Below are 22,529 nucleotides of genomic sequence, written 5' to 3'. Positions count from 1 at the left end.
CCCTAAAGTTTGTGAGCGCTGAAAATAATGAACCCGTGTGAACGTACAACAGACTAAATACTGAATATGATCAAGAGCACCCATTCCATTTTTGGCCAGATTTGTCTGGCATCAACCGGTGTTTTTCAAGCATCTAATGGCTCCCTTGCTCTTGAGTCTTCCCACACCATCCCCTGTCTCCCTAGGTAGTGAACCCAAGGTCTCTGCAGGCTTGGGTTTCCAGAACTCCACAAGAATGTGGGATAGAGGGGCAAGCACTGCTGAGCTAGAGAATCAATGAACCAGAGGCAGAGGGCACAGTCTTGAAGGATGTCTGGAATCAGAGGGCACCTGGTTTATGATGAGAAATTGGGACTCAGGCTAACTGTTGAAGCTGATGGCGATTCTCCTGTACCCCAATCTCTTCCGGCCTCTCTGTTGGTAGGAAGAGTTTTGTTTGGTTTGTTTTTTAAGTAGACTTCACCCCCAGCGAGGAACCCAACATGAGTCCCAACACTGGGCTTGAATTCATGTCCCTGACACAGAGGCCTGAGCTGAGATCAAGAGTTGGACGCCTGACTGAGCCACCCAGATGGCCCAGCAAGCGTATTTTCTACAGAGCACTTAAGCGTTTTGACAACAGGTAAAAGTTGCTTCACTGTCCATTGTCTTCAAAACTTCCTCCTTGCCCTCAAAGCAACCAAAGCCAGCCACCACTGACCACACACTTACCATGTTCCAGGTCCTGCATAACAGCTTTCCCATGTTTTCTCTCACTTAATCCTCAAAGCAACTCTATTTCATAGGTACTCTTATCATATTTTGGATGGAGAAACTGAGGCCTAGGAAGTTAACATAACTTGCCCAAGATCACACAGTAAGCAAGTCTTGGAACTGCTAACCAGGTACCAGTACCCTCCATATTTGGAGCTGGGTGCATGTGTCCCCAGAAGCCAAACCCTTAATCACTGCCCCACACTGGCACCTTCTGTCACAGGAACTTGCTAGAAATTGCCAGCCTGCCATCCACTTTGTCCACCTCCCACTTCCAAAACAGCCACGAGACCAGCATACAGGTCACACCAGCCCACGGTCCTGTGTGAAGTTTGAGTCAGGTGTGCCCAGCTTGGTCTCTGTGAGGCCCAATTTGGTCAGGCTCTGCTCTGCAGGCCATGTCTTCATCTTAAAGTTGCCCAAAAGCTCCTTGGTGATTAACAGCCTTTCTTAGACTGTGGACTCTGGAGTCAGGTGGCCGGGGTTTGAATCTCTGTTCCACAACCCAGGAGCTATGTGGGCTTGGGCAGCACATTTGGCTGCACTGTGCTCCTTCTTCTCCTCTCTAACACAGGTACTCATGCCAGCATAGGACCCATCGCTCAGTATACTAGGAGTTTTATATGAAGTTCTACTTCTCAAGTGCTTATGCTAGTGCCTAGCAAGGAGGAGGCCCTCAGCCATGGTCACCTGGACAATAGCCGTGTGCAAGTCAGCACTGAGATTTCTGGATAAATGTTTAGCTTCTTCTTAGAAACTGAATGTTGGGCAGCAAATAAAAGCAAAGATACAGAGTGACCCAAGGGGCTGTCTCTCAGCTATTGGACCCATTTGGCACTAGATTCAAGTGCCATTATGAGGTCACCTACAGGAAGCAGACCTGGATAAAAGAATAAAGACTCCCAATGTTATTTTTAGAAAGCTTTTCTCCAGGGACTTGGATGATAACAACTGGCACCAGGTCCTTATGTATTTTTTTTTCTTTGTACCAAGGTATTTCCAAGCATAACAGCACCTCCAAAGTTTCCAAGGGAAAAGCCAGTCTACTCTGTGCTGTGCTTCCTCCAAGCATCTCTTTACAGAGCCAACAGATGAGAAGAATTAAGAGCCTGAAATCAATGTATAGAATCCCATCACGAACCATAAATCAGGTAAGTCAAATTCTTCCTCTGCTACTTCCTATCTCATCTTTACTGACTGGAGGGAAATGCATTGCTCAGCTGCTGATCCATATTCCTTGTACTTCACCTAATTAGCATTCTGAGTGGATGCTTCTCGCAAGGAAAATCATCCTGCAACTTCTGTCGTTCTGATTATGCTGAAGCAGCAGAGGGTTTTCAGTAACCGCCTTTGACAAGCATTATTATATCTGGTAATTACTGTTCTCTTGGGTAGGCTGGAACAAAACAGACTAGCTTATCGTGGCTGATCTTTTAACCTAAGCTGCTGAGGTTCTGACCTGCAACAACCAACCTACAGGATCTGCTAGCCCCCTTTCTGGCCCGTGTCTAGATTTTTTTTCACGCAAAAGAAAAAAAAATCCACCCAATATGATCATCACTAGTCAATTCTTTTCTCATATCTTGGTGGACTAAACATCCCAGATTCCCTCTTACATAAAGAGCCCCTTTAACATCTTGGACTGCTCCAGATAGCTCTGGCATAAATGCCAAAAGGATATTTTAGATTTAAAAATTAGAAATTAAGTTCCTTAACTATGTGTTCTATTCCCTATCCTATAAACATTATTCCTGGCCTCAAATACTAGTCCACAGGTGTCATTTACACTGATTCTTATAGCAGCTGATGTTTAGTGGGACCTTCCCAAGGCCTAGCATAAGGTAAAATTGTTTTCTTCTACAAGCATTATCTGATTCTATTTCATAGAAACGATGTTGGTAGTTACTATGCTGGTATTGTATTTTCCCTATCCCTACTTTAATACTGAATGAAGGGAGGATTGGAGATTCAGATAACCTGCCCCAAATGCCACAATAGTTTGCCTTCTTGAAGCCCTCGTTTTTACTCGCTATACTCTATTACCTCCTTGCCATTATTCTGAGCAAGGCTCAGATTTTCTGCTTTTCAGGCAGATTTTCTACATTCTGAACCACGGCAGGCAGTGGAGCCACGCCTGTCCTTCCCACACCTCTTCAGCATACAGTGATTTTCCTTCTTCTGACCCAGCCCTTTGGACTTGGACTCCACGTTCAGCAATGAGAACCACAACACACATATCCTAAAGCTTTTTGGTTTTGGTTTTGGGGTTTTTTCGTTGTTATTTTTAAAATAATTTATTGTCAAATTGGCTAGTGTGTACAGAGTGCTCTTGGTTTGGGGGGTAGATTCCCATGGTTCATTGCTTCCATACAACACCCAGTGCTCATCCCAACAAGTGCCCTCCTCAATACCTATCACCATTTTCCCTCTCCCCCACCCCTCATCCACCCTCAGTCTGTTCTCTGTATTTAAGAGTCTCTTAGGGTTTGCCTCCCCTCCCTTTCTGTTTGTGACTATTTTTTCCCCTTCCCTTCCCCCATGGTCTTCTGTTAAGTTTCTCAAGATCCACATGAGTGAAAACACATGGTATCTGTCCTTCTCTGACTGACTTATTTCACTCAGCATAATATCTTCCAGTTCCATCCACATTGCTACAAATGCTTTTCTAGTGCAGCTACTGAAAACCTGGGGCTGCTTCAGCATCCTTCGAGAATCTTATATTGTCAATGAACTTTGTCAGTGAGTTTATATCTCATCTGTCTGTCTGAATTACAAAATATCTAAAGGCTAGAGACATTAGGTTTCTTGCTGCACACCTTTCCTTTTGCACAGTGGTTACTCCATAAATACCTACTGACTGACTTATTTCCCCACTTAACTCATGCAGTAACTGCATTCTTTCTTATAGGGTTGAAAGCAAAGCATCTAAAAAAATTCAACCCCTACTTTTTTCCTGTTCTTCAAGAACCTTTGAAAGGTGTTGACCACTCTCCAAGCCACGCCCTGCCCCAGAGCTAGGACTCAGCTGACTCAATGATTACTGTCCAATACTGCCTTGGGTCCTATATTTTGGTCACGGAGCCAGACACCCACTCCTTTTTACATATCAAATAATAATATTTTGACAAGCATTAGGAATAAGGACTGATAATGAATTTATAAGCATCACAGCCCCAATATGTTTATGGTTCACAACAATAAACACATCTTTTGGTTTAGAAGTCGCTGAGAAATAAAATATTCGAGATGATCTAAAGACCTTAAATGGGCTTATGAGTGCTGTCGCTTACATTTTTGGTAAACAACACTATGGAGGCACAAGAAAATTAATTTCCTTGGGCCACAGGAAGAAAGATAGTTGATGTGAATCACTGTACCAGGTCCCAGTCGGACCCATTGTGGGCAGTTCAGATTGCAACAAGGAGGTAACAGCCTCATGTTTTGGTGTCAGTCTTCCCAACAGCTCTTGAAATAGTTTTTTTTTTTTTTTTTTATTCATTTAGACTTAAGAATGAGAAAGAAAAGCAGGATATGTTTGCTTAATTGTATCCACTTCTCCACCAGGTACTGCCACATATAAAAACTGACACCACAAAAACTAGATGTCTTGATATTTACTGTTTTCTCCCCAATAATAAGAAGGTCTATGAAGACAAATGAAAATACCTTAGCAAATGCATCAATGTTTTCAGCTTTTTTTCTACTAAAGTAAGTCCACAATGTGGGGGTGCCATAAGAAAACAATTTGGATTTTTTGCATAATCATTCGAGGTGATTTGCTCTACCTCCGGGTTCAGCAGCAATTTGCTTCCACCTCCTTAACATGCACGTATGACTGACAACTCACTAATGCCAATATAGGCGATTATGTGACTAAAATAAACCCCCCAAAGTTCTACAGAAGTTCAAGTATGCTATTTTAAAAATTATATATATATATATATACATATATATATATATACACACATATATATATACACACACACGTATATATATGGAGAAAATGATGAGGAAAATTTAATAGCATGTAAATTTTGCTACATGTGACTAGTTGTTATTCAAAAAAGAAAGAGACAAGTCTGATGAGTGCAAATAAATTGAAAAAGAGTGTGGAATGGTGTTTTTTGAGTATACACCTAAAAGCACGGATCTCTCAGCATCAGGCTCAACAGACACTGCAAGAAGGTAGGTTTCACGAGAGTTTGGAGATGAGCCATACCACACACATTCTGAAAGACTCCCAAGGTGTATATCAGGAAAGTCAAGGCTCTGAAAAGGTGTGCAAGTAAAGAAACCTGCTTAATGTGGCTTAACTCTGTATTTCCTAACCCTATTTACACATGAAGCCATTTTTATTTTTCTACAGAGTATATATTAAAATGTGTTGAACTCTTATGGCTTTGCAGGAATCCTGCAGTGGAAAGGGAAAAACGCTGGGAAATGCAGCCAAGGGGGGAGTGAACCAAAGCCAGCATGCTTTGCTGCAGCACATGCCAACAGCAGAAACACCCGGGTTTTCAATCAGAGTAAAAGATGTTGATGTAATAATTCCTGAGAGGCAAAAAAAAAAAAAAAAAAAAAAAAAAAAGGCAATTAGAAAGTTGAATCCATTAAATGAAGTCTTGGTGGGTCAGCTGGTTTTCCTCTTTGTAACAGTCAAGTTCCAGAGATCCAGCTGCTTGGGTAAAGATTAATCTTTACCATGAAAATCTATAAAAATGCTTCTGACCTACATTTCATTTGTATAACTTGGATAAATCCAAACTTCTTGTATACCTTGATTAGCAGGAAATATAAAATATTGTAGATAAACAGCAACGGGGCCATCCCTGGGCAGATGTAGGTGGATTTAGGAAGTCAATGGGGCACCTTCACTCTCTTCTCTGAACCTTTTCTCCTCTCCAGATGTTCCAAGGTCCCGGTGAGCTCGGTTTCTCTCGCACAGCAAATCTTGTAAGCCCTTTCATGCCAGATGTGTTATCCCTTCAAGGGACATGAGCAGCTTGAAAGAGGTATGGTGATGTTTAATACAAGTTATTTAACATAATTAATTCTTCCAGGGGGAAACAGAGGTGTTGATAACAGATTTTTGCAAGGAAAGAAGTTCCTCTTACCCTTGAAATCAGATCAAAGTAGCCACTGGCAGCATCTACTGCCATTAAGCAGAATCACTCAGACTGTGTTAATGGAATATTTTTTGCACATTAAAAAAAAGAGAGAGAAAGTTATCAGCAACAAGAGTACTGCCATTTATAGGACAGCTAATGAGTACTGAGAACTGTGCTAAGTGCCTTACAGACACCATCCCCTTCATTTCATCCTTGAAACGTCAATGATATGGTGTTACCATGATATTCATTCCATTGAGGAGGAAACCAAGGTTTAGAACCGCTTGTGCAAAAATCCCTTGGCTAGTATACTTCAGGGCTGGATTTGAATCCAGCAACAGTGTGGCTCAGCCACTATGTTGTACAGCCTGCTTGGTTTGGCCCACTTGGAACAATGGTCTTTCATATGAGGTTTGAATTATTTTAAGTGTCACCCAGGTGGTCCTGGCAAGAAGGTTCCACATCCCTGACAATTTCCATGCAGAGTCGAGCTAGGTTTTTTAAGCCATCCCTCAACCTTCATCTAAGGAACATATAGTGGCCTGTTGACTTGGCATCTGATCTTCAATCAAAAGTGACAATAAACCAGGGTTTAGCTTAATGGGTATTTTTCAATAAACTTTTTATCTTAGAATAGTTTTGGATTATAGAATGCTAAGATAGTACAGAGTTCCTATACATTCCCTGCCCAGTTTCTCCTATTGCTATTCACTTATACAACCATGACATATGTGTCACAACTAATGAACTAATATACATATATTATTATTAACTAAAATCCACACTTGATTCGGATTTCCTTAGTTTTTACCTAATGTCCTTTTTCTGGTCCAGGATCTCATCTAGGATATCACATCACATTTACTCATCGTCTCCTTGGGTTCCTCTTGGCTGTGACAGTCTCTCTTAGATTTTCGTTGTTTTGATGACCGTGGCAGTTTTACAGAGTACTGGTCAGGCATTTTGTAGAATGTTATTCTGATGGGATTTTTCTGATGTCTATCTCATGGTCAGGCTGGTGTTATGGGAAGAGTCGTTGCTATCGCTTCACGTGACTTATCACTGTTGATGCCCACCTTGATTATCTGGCTGAGGTGGTGGTGACCAAGTTTCTCCACTGAAAAGTTATTCTTTCTTTCCTCCCTGTCTACACTGTACTCTTGGAAGGAAGTCACTATGTATAGCTCACATGTGAGGAATGAAGTTATGCTCCACCTCCCTGAGGGCAGAGTAGCTACATACATTACTCTGAATTCTTCTACATGGGAGACTGGTCTCTCCCGCCATTCATACATATCATTTATTTACTTTACTTTTACTTTATCTTATCTTTTAGATTGCAATCCAGTACTGCTTTATTTTGTTACTCAAACTATTCCAGTGTGGCCACTGGGAGCTCTTTCAGTTGACTCCTGTGTGTCTTTGGCATATACTTGCCACTGTGTTTTTATGTTTGTGTTTTGAGCACTTGCTTATTACTTTCTACAGTGCAAATTCTCCAGGCTCATCGTATGAATTCCCTGCCACAGTCCAAGAATCTTCTATTTCTCCGAGAAGCCCCGGTTCCTTTTATTGGGAAACAGTATTAGAAGCCAAGACCTGGTAGAATAGATATTTTTTTTTTTATGTTCAAAGAAACCTGCTCAGTTTTATTTTTCCCAATGGTCAACCCATCCTTAATCTTCTAAATAGAACCAATCCCTGTCTACACAGCTATACAAGACAACGGAAAACAAACTGTATGATAATCAGAGAATTTAAATCCTCCATTCCTAATGATTACCAACTTTTCTTTGAGCTGAGAAGGGATCCAGATCTCCTCCTTAGATTAGATTGTCAAGTAGCCCGCCAGGTCCAAATTGCTCATTTTCTCAATGCTATGAGAATTTGGTCCCAAAGAATAAACATTCCCACACTCTTTCAGAAAACAGAGCACAAAGAGCCACTGCCCTTAATCAGTGCTGTATCATTTCATGTTTCCAAAGATGCAGAAGGCCACAGAGGCCAAAATGGCAAGGCAGCCTCTTGAAAAATATGCACTCGGGACACATCCACCTATGGTGTCTCCAGGCTCTGTGCCTTTGGATAAGCTGATCCTGTGGCCAACAATGCCTTTCCCTACCCTCTGTGTAGAGCTCACCCTTGTCTAATGGGTAACCTCTTATACACTGTCCACAGCCTTTAAATGATCATTCTGTGCCTCCTAGTTACTGGCTCCCTTTATCAACCACCCATTCCACACTGGATTGGGCTGGCCTAGGAACTGGGACCTAGGATATATAAGAGCAAATGCTAACAGGGCACCTGGGTGGCTCAGTTGGTTAAGCCTCTGACCAGCTCAGGTCATGATCTCACAGTTCATGAGTTTGAGCCCCACATCTGGCTCCACATTGACAGGGATTCTCTCTCCCTCTCTCCCCCTGCCCTTCCCTGATTTGTGCTCTCTAAATAAATAGATAGATAGATAGATAGATAGATAGATAGATATTGAATAAATTTAAAACAAAGAGTAAAATGCTCACAGACTAAGGTCCTGTTCTCAGATTTGACATTCCATGGGGATGTGTGGGGCAACAGAAAAATGGCAGGTGGTCTTAAGTGTTAAGGAGAAAATTGGAGCAAATGAAAGGACACCCAATCTCCATTCCAATGCCTCATCAGAGAACCTTCCTGAACACACCCCCACCACTCTCCCTCGCCTTAACCTACTGCATTTGTCTTTCTAGCACTATCCAATCATTCACTAGGTTGAGTGTCATGATGTTGAGTGGAACTGTTTGACTGACAGCTCCTGGGGAGCAGAGATGGTGGTTAGGTTTATCTCATCAGTCCAGCATTGTGCGGAGAGCCAGCATCCAGAGAGGATCAGACTGACTCCAAGGCAAACTGATTGGCATGAGACTTTGCAAACAATGAGGGCATGGACTGCAACACGGCTCTGTACCCTAATTACATAACTTGAAGTCTGCATCTTGTGCTATCGTAAATCAAAATGCCCATGTGTTCTACATCTGCATTCCAAAAAAATAAGCTATTCAGTATTAAGAAAAGATTTATGTAGAGCCACACAGGGAAAAATCCAAAAAAACTGATGTGAAAAGAACAGACCTTGAGCGCAAGGCAGGGTGGGGGAATATGTTCGGTGCGGGGGTGGGGGTCAGATATTGCCCGAATATGATATTTCTAGAAAGGAAGCTCTTTTGGCCAAAACAAAGAACAAAAATCCTCATGCAATTCATCACTTGTGACATGTTTCCTCCTGGGCTTAAAAATTCACCTCATAGTATTGCTAGAAAAATTAAGAAAGATTATGTGTGTATGACTCTAAGCCCAGGACGCAGCTCCTAGTAATCCTGCACTAAGTGGTACTGATACAAGAACAGTGACAACTAGCACACTCTCATATGTACTACCACTCAATTTGCTAAACCCTCTTATGCACAAACTCATTTAATGCTCAAAGTAACCCTATGAACCAGGTGCTATCACCATCTCCCTATAGCTGAAAACCCCAAGCTCCAAGTGATTTGGTAACTTTTCCAAGAGCATGAAATAAGCAAATGGCTGACCCAGAATTGGAACCTTCTAACTGACTCCGTAGCTGAGCTCTTCATGTCAGAACAAACACATGCATCGTGTCTGTGTGTGTGTGTGTCAATACATATACATATCTATATTAATACCAATATCAATATTTATATAGACGTTATGTGTTATATATACACACACATACACATATTTACAAAGCTGAGGCCACCCCCACCACAGCACAGAGGAGGTCACTCCTGTGAAACATGTCTATGCTTCACATGAGTCTATAACATCCGATGCTGTGCTCGAGTACCAAGGCAGTGGACCCAAGAGACGGGCGCTGTCATGCCATGTAGGAACAAGGAACCCCAGGTGTGCCAAGGACAAGGGGTCAACATCCAGGGCAACAGCTTTGGCACTGCTACCTGAGTTCATGTGAATTCCCCTCCCACCCCACCCTAGGACCACTCCTTCCATTCATCATACAGCTTCTTGACATTAGGCAGCTGTCTCTATAGAAAGAAATGTAACAAATATATCTCCATAACCATGAAACCTATAACCTTGCGCTTGACAAAATCACGTACTATTCACTGTAATACCTGTGAAAAACATTCATTCATTCATTCATTCATTCATTCAACAAATGTTATGGAACCATTAGTACATGCCAGGCACTTTATTACACACTGGAAATATATGGGTGAACAAACTGGACAGAAATCCCTTTCAGCTCCAGGATAGCATTCTAGTAGCATCTAAAAGAATTCTTACAACACAGCTACATATTAGTTACATATATGTGCAAAAAGGCTAGCCCAGTACAAGGCCTGCTTCTCTTGCAGATGCTTACCAACACACTAACAAACTGCTTTAGATTTCTCAAGGAGTGCTGACAGTCCCCACTTCAGAGGGCTCCCTATCTTTACCCTGAAAAAGGGTGAAACAAGTAACACAGCCCGTCTCACAAATGGTGGATCTATGGTTCCACGTGGTTGGCTATCAGAGGGAGGACCAGAGGCAGGCTTTTTAATCTGACTTAAGAACTTCTTCCGCTCAACCAAGATGCTGCATTTCAACAAATGGTTAACACCCTTACAAACACGCAGATATTTGGGCATCTATGACATTCCAGCCAAATTAGAGACCTACGCCCCTGACCAGCGAGCATTCCCCCTTGTCACGTCAGTGTGGTAGCACCCTAAAGACATCACATGAAACCACTGACCACCGAGCCCTGGTTTATGCATTGGTGGAGTGGATATTGTTTGTAGACCGCAACCTGTGGCCAACACACTCAGGCAGAATCCAGAAGTGGAGTCTATCCAAGTCACCATGTGTCCCCATCACCATCTATCATGTTTACCAGAGCTGGGTATCTTTTGGCAAGAGATTCAATTTATGCAATTAAAAAGAAGCTTGGAAATTTTAGATCATTTAATTAATCTTTATGTATTTTGTCCTATTAAGCAGTAGAGAAAATGTTTACCGCTCAATGGAATGAATTAGCATTTATAATTCCTCCTCCTGCCAAGAGATGTATCTACATCTATCTGTATAAAATATTGTTGAAATAAAAATGTCAAATCTGGATTCTCTGGCAAGATAGAAGGAATTTTATAAGACTGTGGAGGTGACATGTGGCCTGAATAATCTCTCATACAAATTTATTGCCTTTCTTGAGCTGTAAGTGTAACATGCTTAATGAAGCCCCACATTTTCAACCTGTCTCCCACAGAGTCCGGCAGACTTTGCCTTTAGAATCTCCTGTGTCTAGCTGTGGCTCAGAAACTATTTACATGCTACGATGAGTTTTTCATTCATAGATCATAGGATATACTCTTCAAAAATCACCTGAAAAAATTATTATGCCTTTTCAGAAATTAACGACCCTCACAATTTACCAATTTAAACATGTATCAGCTTAGTTAATTCTTACGAGAACTGAGAAACATCTTCTTGAATACAAGTAAGGTACATCAGTGTCTCAGTCAGAAATCCACTATAAATTGGGTGGCAGAAACCAGAGATTGCTTACTTTTTCTCACAGTTTGGCCAACATCAAGGTGCCAGCATGTTCAGTGTCTGGCAAGAGCCTTCATCCTAATTTGCAAAGGCCACCATCCTGTCATATCCTCACTGCAGAGAGAGGATGAGCTGGCTTCCTGGTTCCTTTCTACAAGGATTCCACCCTCATGACCCTCAACTAAACCTAATCACCTCCCAGAGGCCCCAAATACTATCACACTGGGAGTTAGGGCTTCAACACACGAATTTGGAAAAGAGGACACAAAATTAAGTCCAGGGGCACCTGGGTGGCTCAGTCGGTTAAGTGTCCAACTTCGGCTCAGGTCATGATCTTGCAGTTCATGAGTTCAAGTCCCATGTCAGGCTCTGTGCTGACAGCTCAGAGCCTGGAGTCTGCTTCGGATTCTGTGTCTCCCTCTCTGTCTGCCCCTTCCCCATTCATGCTCTGTCTGTATCTCTCTCAAAAAATAAGCATTTAAAACAAATTAAATCCACAGCAGTCAGAAAGGAGGATTTCACAGACTCTTGGATCTTCATCTTTTGGGGAGCCCAAAGAAGGGACGAATAAATACTACACTGGCAAGAACGGAGGGAAAAAAATGAAATCTGGCATAATTTCCCTACAATATAACTATACTATCTTTTAAACTCATGTTTGTTTTTAGGAGCAGAAACTGGGAACACTAATAAGTTAAAAATACTTTAAACCACAAGGCAAAGGAAACAATTAAACCATCTTACAGTCAGCCCTGTGAGTAGGCCTGATTTTTTCTTCTTATTTGATCACATGTAAAATAATTTTTTTTTTTTATGGGGCACCTGGGTGGCTCAGTCGGTTAAGCATCCGACTTCAGCTCAGGTCATGATCTCATGGTTTGTGGGTTCAAGCCCCGCGTTGGGCTCTGTGCTGTCAGCTCAGAGCCTGGAGCCTGCTTCAGATTCTGTATCTCCCTCTGTTCTCCGTGCCTCCCCCACTCATACTCTGTCTCTCTCTCTCAAAAAGAAAAATAAAATAGGGGCACCTGTTTGGCTCAGTTGGTTGAGCGTATGACTTCAGCTCAGGTCATGATCTCACAGTCCGTGAGTTTAAGCCCCACGTTGGGCTCTGTGCTGACAGCTCAGAGCCCGGAGCCTGCTTCACATTCTTGTCTCCCTCTCTCTCTGCCCCTCCCCTACTCATGCTTTGTCTCTCTCTGTCTCAAAAATAGATTAAAAAAAAAGAAAAAGAAAAAGAAAATAAACAAACATTAAAAAAATAATTTTTTTTTGCTTAAAATTAAACTTACCTTTGACAAAGCTTCCAGCTTGTGTAATATTTCACCATGATTGGAGTGCCTTCTACAAGTCACTTATAGAAGCGTCATATGTTGAAGTGGCAAAGAATGGATGACAAGAAGTTACATCAGGATAAAAAGGGAAGGGAGGTACCTGTAATCTTCGGCCATCCAAATGATTAAAATTTCCCTCTCCACCGAAGCAAGCACTTTGAACAAGGTAGAACAAAATGAATCCCAGAACAGTAAATTTGGTGCATTACAGGAAAAGCTTGCCAAGGCAGCTGGTACTCAGGAGGAAAACTGGCATTTTTATAACTGGGTTCCTGCCATATGAACACAACAAAGCATAAGAAGAAGAAAAAAAAAAAAAAAAAAAAACAGAAACGAATCCAGCCAACTCCATAGCCTTCAGATTTCCTTAACTTATCGAAAACTTTCAAATCCTGAAAATCACTAGCCCTTCAGGCCTTACAAATACCCGGTAAAACAGAATCATGTTATGGAACAAAAGGCCCACAAAAAAAAGAGAGAAAGAGGATCAAGTCTCCCCAGACTGGCCGCTGGCAGCAGTGTTAGCCCAAGAAATGTCTGATTCACTCCTGATGTTTCAACACAGCACGAAGAAAGGTCTGGCATGTTGGGAGCAACACACAGCCCTGGAGGTGCCTGAGACACACAAATCTTCAGGTGCACGTGGCCTCTAAAAAGATCTCAAGGTATTCAAAAAAATAAAATAAAGTGAGCTCCTTGTAGAAAGAAGAGCAGCTAAGCCCCATATTGCTGTATCAATACACTCCTGGCATATCCGAAACCCATATATGAAAACTCAAACTGAAAACCCAGATTCCGCTCACGACAGCATATGCACAATGCCACACCTCTGCTCCCCGGCTGCGAAACAGTGATTCTGCCATCTCTCAATCCAGATGATGAGGATACCGTCTGGTCACCACCGTGAACACCTTAGTAAAAATTGGTAGGGACCTGCTGAGAGCAACAGTGGGGGCAGGATAAAATTGCAGGTCAAATAGATCACAGGTCCTCAGGGTTCCAACTTCAAGGTCTGAATTCCATGTGTGAAATAAAAGGACTTGAACTAAGTCTCAAATCCTTATGAACTTGCTAAAGAGATCACCGCTACACTGTGGCCACCTCCTCAAGACAGGGCCCGGGTTCTCACCAAGGCATCTGGTCAGAGTCAATAAATATTAGTTCAATCTCTTTAACACCATCTAGTGGTGCCCTGGGCTAGGTGATTGACGTACATGATGCCTGATTCTCAAGGCAAGTATTATCCCACAGTACAGATGATGAAATGAAAACCCACAGAAATCAGATCTCTCCATAACATCACACCCAGTTAAATGGCAGGGCTAGGTTTTAAACCCAAGGCTTCTGTAGCCCCATCCTGGTAAGGAAACCAAATGGGAGATCTGTTAAAGCTCAAAATGTAGAACTTTGAACAGGTCTCCATTTTTTAATCTATAAAATCAGGAGAACAGACCTAAACTCTTTGTGCCCTGGAAGTTCTGAAAATGCACTATTCTACTGTCCCTGGTGTCTGAGCTACAAGGTAGAAACACAGTCTCAACAAAGGTCGCACGATATCCTCCAAATTGCATGAATTTCGAATCAAAATAAAAGTAGAACCACAAAGAGCTCCTGGAACAAAGTTGGACTAAGAGCATGTAAGTCAAAAAAAAAAAAGAGCATGCAAGTCAGTTCCACCTCATCCAAGCTTTGCTGGCTCAGAAAAACAACTTCTTTTAAGACTGGTGACGGCGGGGCACCTGACTCTTGATTTTGGCTCAGGTCATGATCTCATGGTTCATGCAATTGAGCCCCACATCCAGCTCTGCACTGACAGCACGGAACCTGCTTGGGATTCTCTCTCTCCCTCCCTCACTGCTCCACCCCAGCTCACGCAAGCTTGCTCCCTCAAAAAAACAAACAAACAAACATTAAAAAAAAAAAAAAAAAAAGATCGGAGAATGTAAGTAGGAGGGCAGTAGCTGAACTGTTTGGCTTTTTGTTTCTTCCTCTTGTAAAACTCTGTGTAGCAAAGGCTGAGAGAACTTAACAGAGATTTGCGTGTAAAGGACAGATCAAAATCAGCATACCATAGCTCAGAAGGCTGGACTGAGATCTGGACCACCATCTGCCAAAGCTGAGGCAGAACTGACAGTCTGAACCTAATTAGATTGACTGCCTGATGAAACAACTAAAAAAGTCAACATTTCCATAGGATTCTAACTAGACCCAGTGCTTTTACAACATAACATTCTGAACATCCAAGATACAATCTGAAATTCCTTGAGGAAAAGTATAATCAACAGATGCCAACCCCAAGATGCTTCAGACATGAGAACTATCAAGCAGAGACTTTAAAAGAGCCATTAAAACTACAGTTCAGGGGCACTTGGATGGCTCAGTCAGTTAAGTGTCTGACTTTGGCTCAGGTCATGATCTCACAGTTCATGGATTCACAGTTCATGGATCTCATGGCTCATGGGTTCAAGCCCCGCATCAGGCTCTGCTTGGACAGCTCAGAGCCTGGAGCCTATTTTGGATTCTGCGTCTCCCTCTCTGTCTCTGCCCCTTCCCTGCTTGTGTTCTCTTTCAAAAAAATAAATAAGCTTAAAAACAAAACAAAACAAAACAAAACAGTTCATGAGCACCTGGGTGACTCAGTTAAGCATCTGACTTTGGCTCAGGTCATGATCTCACAGTTCATGGATTCAAGCTTTGCATCAGGCTGACCATGCAGAGCCTGCTTTGGATCCTTTGTCTGCCTCTCTCTCTGCCCCTCCCCCACTTGTGAGCACACGCACGCACACACACTCTCTCTCTCAAAAAAAAAATTTTTTAAAGAACTACCGTTCATGAAGTGAAGGAAAAGACAGTTGAAATAAATAGAATGAGAACATTCAGAGAACACGCAAGAGAACAATAAAAAACCAAATGAAAATTTAGACACTTACAAAAACAACATCTTAAATGAAAACTCACTGGATGGGCTCCATAACAGAATGGAGACGACAGAGGAAAGAATAAGTAAACATGAAAAGAGAAAAATTACCTACTATGAAATAGAAAGATTGGGAAAAAATAAACAAAGCTTCAGGAACCATGAGGACGATATCCAAAGGTCACTGGAGTGCCAAAAAGCTAGGAGAAAGAGATCTGGGCAGGAAAATATGGCGAAAAAAATAACTGTCAAATTTGTTCAGAGACATAAGTTTACAGATTCAAGAAGCCCAGAGATTTAGAAACAGGATAAACTCAAAGAAGACCACACCTGGACACAGCATAATCAGATGGCAGAAAACAAAAAGAAAACACTCTCAAAAGCAACAGAAGAAAAATGACACATTACATAAAGAAAGAAATGGTGTGAATCACCACAAATTTCTCATCATATCCAATGACTCTCATTAGAAATTATGGCGACCAGAAAACAGTAGAACAACATCTTTTAAATGCTGAAAGATAAGAACTGCCAAGGTGCCTGGGTGGCTCAGTCGGTTGAGAGTCCAGGTCCTCATTTTGGCTCAGGTCATGATCCCAGGGTCGTGGGATCAAGCCTCATGTCAAGCTCTGTGCTGAGTGTGGAGCCTGTTTGAGATTCTCTCTCTCTCCCTCTGCCCCTCTCCGCAGGTCATGCTCTCACTCGCTCTCGCTCTCTCTCTCTCCCTCTAAAATAAAAAACGAATGGTCACCCCAGAATTTTATATCCACTGAAACATCCTTCAAGGATAAAGGCAAAAATAAGACATTGGCAAATGAAGGAGAAATGAATTTGTCACCAGTAGATCTTCTCTACAGGAAGAGCCAAAGAAAGTTCTTCAAGCCAAAGGTTAAATGTTAATAGAGAAAAACCTGTGTCTTCAGGCAAAAGGGAAGAGCAAGAGAAATGGTTAAAAAAAAAAACAAAAAACTGATCAAATGCAACAGATTGCCTTTCCTAGTTTTAAATACTCTAAAATACATTTGACTGAAGCAAAAATGGTAACATTGCCTGTTGGGGTTTTCAGTGCATGTAAGTATACTACATATGACAACTACAAAGACCAGGAAGAAAGAGGCTGATACAATTGCAAGCTTTCTACATTTTACATGAAATGATATAACAGTCACATTAAGTGGACTATGAAAGGTGACGTGGTTGCTTTGGGAATTAGAAAATGCAAGAAGGAGAGAATAAATGAATCAATTAATAAGAAAAAAGTTTTCTTCTAGAATTATAAACTGCTTCATATGCCAGTAGCATAGCTTTACAAAATATGTTGCTGGAAAAAAACTCATAAAAACTAGCCTATAATATGTCCATTTAACAATTAACCATATTTTAGTGGATTTCAATTTAGATTAACTCTCATACAGGTGTATATGTTTCAAACAACCCCAAATATAACTCTCAATGAAACTAGACTACCAAGTTAGAAGCTCGAAAGTACAATGGTACCATACAAAAATACTCAATTGTGAGAGAGGTTGAATCTACCAACTTTAAACACATACAGGAGAATAAACTACAGTCATAAGAAGTTCTCCTTACCCAAACTGGAAACTAAATCATTAATGGAATTTTTATTCACCACTGTACCATTCTCAAGATCCTAACATCTTAATATTCTAACATTTTAATATTTAAGATTTAATATTTTAATATTTAATCTAACATCCTAACATTTTAATATTCTAGACTGTGTGCCCCAGGAAGGCAGGGATTCACTGATTTCTGTCTGTATATCCCCAGCACCCAGCAAAATGCCTGCCACGTGGTAGGTACTGCAAAAGAGCATTCAAAATGAAGTAAACATTGCTAAGAATCAATCAAAATAGAGTCCAAAGGACACTGAGTAAGTAATTTCTCAGGACAGTAAACTTGTGACTTCGGTCAACTGCAGCCTATTGGTTGCAACTCAACCACCACCTGGAAGACATCCTTCCACTTCGCACTAGCATAGGGATGAAGGAACACTTGGTAGCTAAAGAACCAACTGTGTCTTAATCACTTTAAACTCTGCCAGCACCAACCATAATCCTTTCAGAACAACTTCTGTATCTGTGCCGTTTTTGCCTTTATAAGTCTGCACCCCCCACCCTCACTTGGATCAGGTCAGCTCTGTGTCTCCCCAACTACAATCCCCAAGACCTCAAATAAAATCTTTAGTTGCTTTACAGCCTCGTTGTCTTGATTGCACTACTAATATTGGCAGGATGAATTGAAGAACACTTTTTGGAAGGGTGCAGAATGAAACGCATAAGTGTACTTAAAGCACTCCACCTGGTGCCCAGCATAGGGCGGGTGGATAATGTTGGCTGGCTGAAAGGCAAACTCTTCCTCACCTCCATCTTCTCCTGTCTCCACTCTTACCTAAAGCCTCTCGTCCACAGGGCCAGCATGTGTGGCCTAGCTGGGCCTCTAAGCCTCTCAGCCAGAAAGGGGCCAGGGTACAACAGGAAAGACAAGAAGTGGACGCCCACACACCTGGGCCCTCAGCCTTGTCCTCCAACGAAAGAGCCCTTTTGGACTCAGTTGTCCCATCTTAGAGTGGCTTGATTTTCTAAGCCAATCATCTGCCATTTTTTAAGGCTGCCTAAGTATCAGACCTTTTGTAAATTTGTAATATTTTGGTCAACCTTCATTTTTAAAGACATTCTTAAGAAACTTATCTATAAAGGGAATATTAGAAAATAATCACACATCTAATTAATGAGGCTTTCCTGAGAACCTAACTGATAAGAGTAATCGTGCCCCAAACATGGTAGCAATCTGTGCAACAAAAATACTGACTCTATCAGAGCACTGACTGAATACAAAGATGGAAGAAATATTCAGAGCAGTCACCAAGAAACAAGTAACCAAATGTTGACATAAAAGGGGAAAACTGTTAATTCTATAGTATTTTAGAAAGACCATTGTACGAAACTTCTTGATCAAAAAGTTGCTTGAAATCCCATTAGAAAAGAGAATAGCAAATACAATTTTAGAGATTCAAAAGGCACAGCTAGGGGCGCCTGGGTGGCGCAGTCGGTTAAGCGTCCGACTTCAGCCAGGTCATGATCTCGCGGTCCGTGAGTTCGAGCCCCGCGTCAGGCTCTGGGCTGATGGCTCGGAGCCTGGAGCCTGTTTCCGATTCTGTGTCTCCCTCTCTCTCTGCCCCTCCCCCGTTCATGCTCTGTCTCTCTCTGTCCCAAAAATAAATAAAAAACATTGAAAAAAAAATTAAAAAAAAAAAACAAAAACAAAAGGCACAGCTAGCATGATAAAATGCCAAGTACAAAAAGAGGTTTCAGGTTTTTTTAGAATGTTTACAAGAATCTTTCAGTAAGGAGAGAGAGTTTTATTGAAAAAGAATAATTAATTAATTACCCCACCTTGTCAGGATGCTTCAAGATGTGCCCTATTCTATCAGGTTCTGGTGATTACTAAGGATCTTATAATCACCAAGTTTTTAGCAGGACTGTACACATCTATGAAAGTCAAAACACTGGGAGGGACACTGACAGTCCCTTAACATTGGGACATACAAGAAATAGGTCCAATATGAAGGGAGGAAGTCATTTATTTAAGGACAGCAAATATTGAATGTTTCCTTTATATGAAAAAAGGGGGACTGTAATGCCAGCTAGGAATGAGCATAAATCCTCCAGATTCCTTTGAAGAAAGGAAAACCCAAAGGGCACATGGTTTACTTTTCAAACCTATAGAGTTCAAACAGGTATAAATAACGGTCTCCACACCAAGATCTCCATAATGCTTCTGAGGCATCCATATCCACCTCCCCATACGTGAGACAATTATCCATAGAAAAGTGGGCAAGGTGTCCCAGAAAACAGGAATCTTAGACCAAATGGAGTAGGTGGAAGTCAACGGCATGCTGATAAATGTTTGATATCCAGCTCTCTGGGACAAAGAATGGAAAGAGATGGGGTGGAAAGCCCTGAATTATAACATTTGCCAATATCTAAGGTGTAAATATTCTACCCTGGCCAACTTCAAGCTACCAACATGAAGTCACTGAACATAAAATTGGGAACTGACACATACGATGGGCCCTTGAGAACTGGTATCAGCACAAAGTAGAATGGGTAAGAGGGAGACAAGGCAGTCACAGGGGTCTTTCATATGCAGGGCATAGAGATCTACAGGTAAGTACTGGTTACTGACTGACTATGGAAGGCATTATAATGGCCCGAAGAGATATCCACATCCTAATTCCAGAACCATGTAATTACCTTACATGGCAAAAGAGATTCTGCAGACATGATTAAATTAATGATCCTGAGGTGGGAAAATTATGTAGTCACAGGGTTCTTAAGGGGAGAAAGAGATATCATAGAGAAGGAGATATGACAGAGGTTGGCTTGTGCCATGGAAGGGAGCCATGAGCCAAGGATAACCTCTGGGAGTTAAAAAAGGCAAGGAACAGATACTCCCCAGATCCTTCAACAGGAACATAGCTCTGCAAACACCTTGATTTGAGCCCTATAACATCTATTTCTTTAACATTTATTTATTTTTAGAGAGAGAGCATGTGCATGCATGGGAGGGGCAGAGAGAGAGAGAGAGAGAGAGAGAGAGAGAGAGAGAGAGAGAGAATCCCAAGCAGGCTCCACACTGTCAGCACAGAGCCCAACATGGGGCTCAATCCCCCGAATCATGAAATCATGGCATGAACCAAAATCAAGAGTCAGATGCTTAACGGACTCAGCCACCCAGGCACCCTATAACATCTCTCATTGATTTCTGAGCTCTAGAACATAAAATACAAAATGTGTATTATTTAAAGCAACTAGGTTTGTGATACCTTGTTACAGCAGCATTAAGAAACGAATACACTGATTAAACCCCAGGCTCATAAAAATGGAGGTGGAAAATAATATGCTAACATTAGGGACAAATAAAAACTATAAGACAGAAGTCACAAAATACAGCCTTTCACCTCACCCCGGGTCAAATCAGACGTGCAACTAAAAACCAGCTTTCCATAGCAGGAAATTTCATGTTTTAAAAAAATCTGATTTTTTTTTCAGGCTTGTCTGAGAAAACCAGGGCATCTGACCCCACTGGCCCCACACATCAGCCGAGGGGAGGTGCAGCTGCCCAGGGCATGTGCCAAGCTCCCTGCACACTGCCCTCCTCAACAAGGCATGGCCGGTCTGATCCCTGGGGTATGAAAGTGGGAAACCCCTGCTCTAAACTGAGCTTGGCTGGAGCGTAAAGAGGGCAGATATGAGCGGACAGTCCCACACAACGGGAGGGTGGTCTCTCATCGCCCTCAACCTTTCTACTCTTTCCATGCCCGCCCACCCTGCATGGGTTGGAATTCCAAAGAAGGGAGGAGATGACTCTCATCTCCATCCCCCCATTTCTCCCTGGAGCCTAGGTTGGTTTCCTGGGACTGCTGTGACAAATTACCACAAACCAGTGGCTCAAAACAAGACATCGATTCTCTCAGAGTTCTGAGAAATCAAAATGTCAGTAGGGCCACATTCCCTCCAAAGGCTCTCGAGGAGAATCCATTCCTTGCCTCCTCCAGCTTCTGGTGGCTGCTGGTATTTCTTGGCTCTATCTTCACCTCCTCCCCTCCTTGGGGAGTCTATACCTTCCTTTGTCTCTCTTTTGTAAAATGACATTTAGAGCCCACTCGAATAATCCAGGGTAATCTCCTCATGTCAAAATCCTTAACTACACCTGCCAAGACCCTTTTTTCTAAATAAAAAGCATACAAATTCCAGCAATTAAGACTTGGTGTCTTCGGTGGCCATTATTCAACCTGCTTCAGTGTCCATCAGCTCCCTAGCCCAGGAGCCCAGGGCAGGGTAGGGGGCAGCAAAGACAGAGCCAGGGGAAGGAAGTCTGCCACTGACAGAGGCTGCCAATATGAGGAGTGGGGGAGACTCAGGACCTAGGAGACCCCGCCTCCCTCTTAGTCACTGCCCTGCTGGAAAATCCTCTGGCTGCTTTCCCATGGCACCAGAAATAAAACCCTGCCTCCCTCTCAGACCCCAGGGCTGCCCCCTTCCCCTTGCCTCACCCACCACTCCAGCCAGTCTGTCTCCTCTTACTCCCCAGCAGGGTGGGCTCCCCCTCCTCTCAAACCCAGCCAGGACCTCCTTAGAAAGGCCGTTCCCAACCCCGTACTCAGCATCATGGCTGTCTGATCTGCCCTTCTTTATGGCTCTTGTCACTACCTGGAATTGCTCATCTTGTTCTACTTTGTTCTTGTTTGTCTCCCTCCACCAAACAGAAGCTCCAGGAAACCAGGGAACCTTGCCCAGCTAGATCTTGCAGCATCCTCCAAGCCCACAGAGCAGGTGCTCCAAATAATCAAAGCTAAATAAATGGTTTCCGCAATTCACACCACTATGATGATTTCAAGTCCTGCCTGGGTACTGCTGTCTTCCACCTGGGCTTATTTTTGACAAAAATAAAATAGTTAATACATTATTCCTGGGTTTCCTTCAAATGTGCTCAGTTAAATCACTCACGTTAAAAAGCTTTTCTAACCAGACAATTAATGGTGCTGCCTTCCAGCTGGAGTACAAGAAGCCATTATGTTTTCTTTGAAATGCATTTTACCTACCTAATTAGTTTCAAACGTTGATATTAATCCAGAAGTTCATTAGTAGGTGTGGCCCTTTGGTACTCACAACTGACCCCATACAACTTGGGGGAGTGGGGGGACAACTGGGTAAAAACCTATCAGTGCCAACTTCAAAGGAAAGCAGGACATTTCAACAATTAAACAAATATCAGCTTTTGTTTATTATTATATGAAATACATATATATTTGGAACATTTAAACATCGTGAAAACATA

General features: G+C 42.2%; 1 protein-coding gene and 1 long non-coding RNA gene across 2 annotated transcripts in view; one reads left to right on the top strand and one right to left on the bottom strand.

Moving 5' to 3' along the window:
* Window positions 1–22,529, bottom strand: part of CACNA2D3 (calcium voltage-gated channel auxiliary subunit alpha2delta 3) — an 858,555-nt gene that overhangs the window by 746,035 nt on the left and 89,991 nt on the right. The gene's annotated exons all lie outside the window — the stretch shown is intronic.
* On the top strand, window positions 1,696–22,074 carry LOC122236675. Its single transcript, XR_006214850.1, has 4 exons — window positions 1,696–1,904; window positions 5,659–5,765; window positions 12,086–12,171; window positions 21,958–22,074. It is a non-coding gene; the product is annotated as an uncharacterized LOC122236675 (long non-coding RNA).

Source organism: Panthera tigris, chromosome A2 (assembly GCF_018350195.1).
Source record: "Panthera tigris isolate Pti1 chromosome A2, P.tigris_Pti1_mat1.1, whole genome shotgun sequence".
Classification (NCBI taxonomy): Eukaryota; Metazoa; Chordata; class Mammalia; order Carnivora; family Felidae; genus Panthera; species Panthera tigris.
The sequence above is the reverse complement of the archived record's forward strand: the minus strand, read 5'-3'. Positions and strand labels throughout refer to the sequence as shown.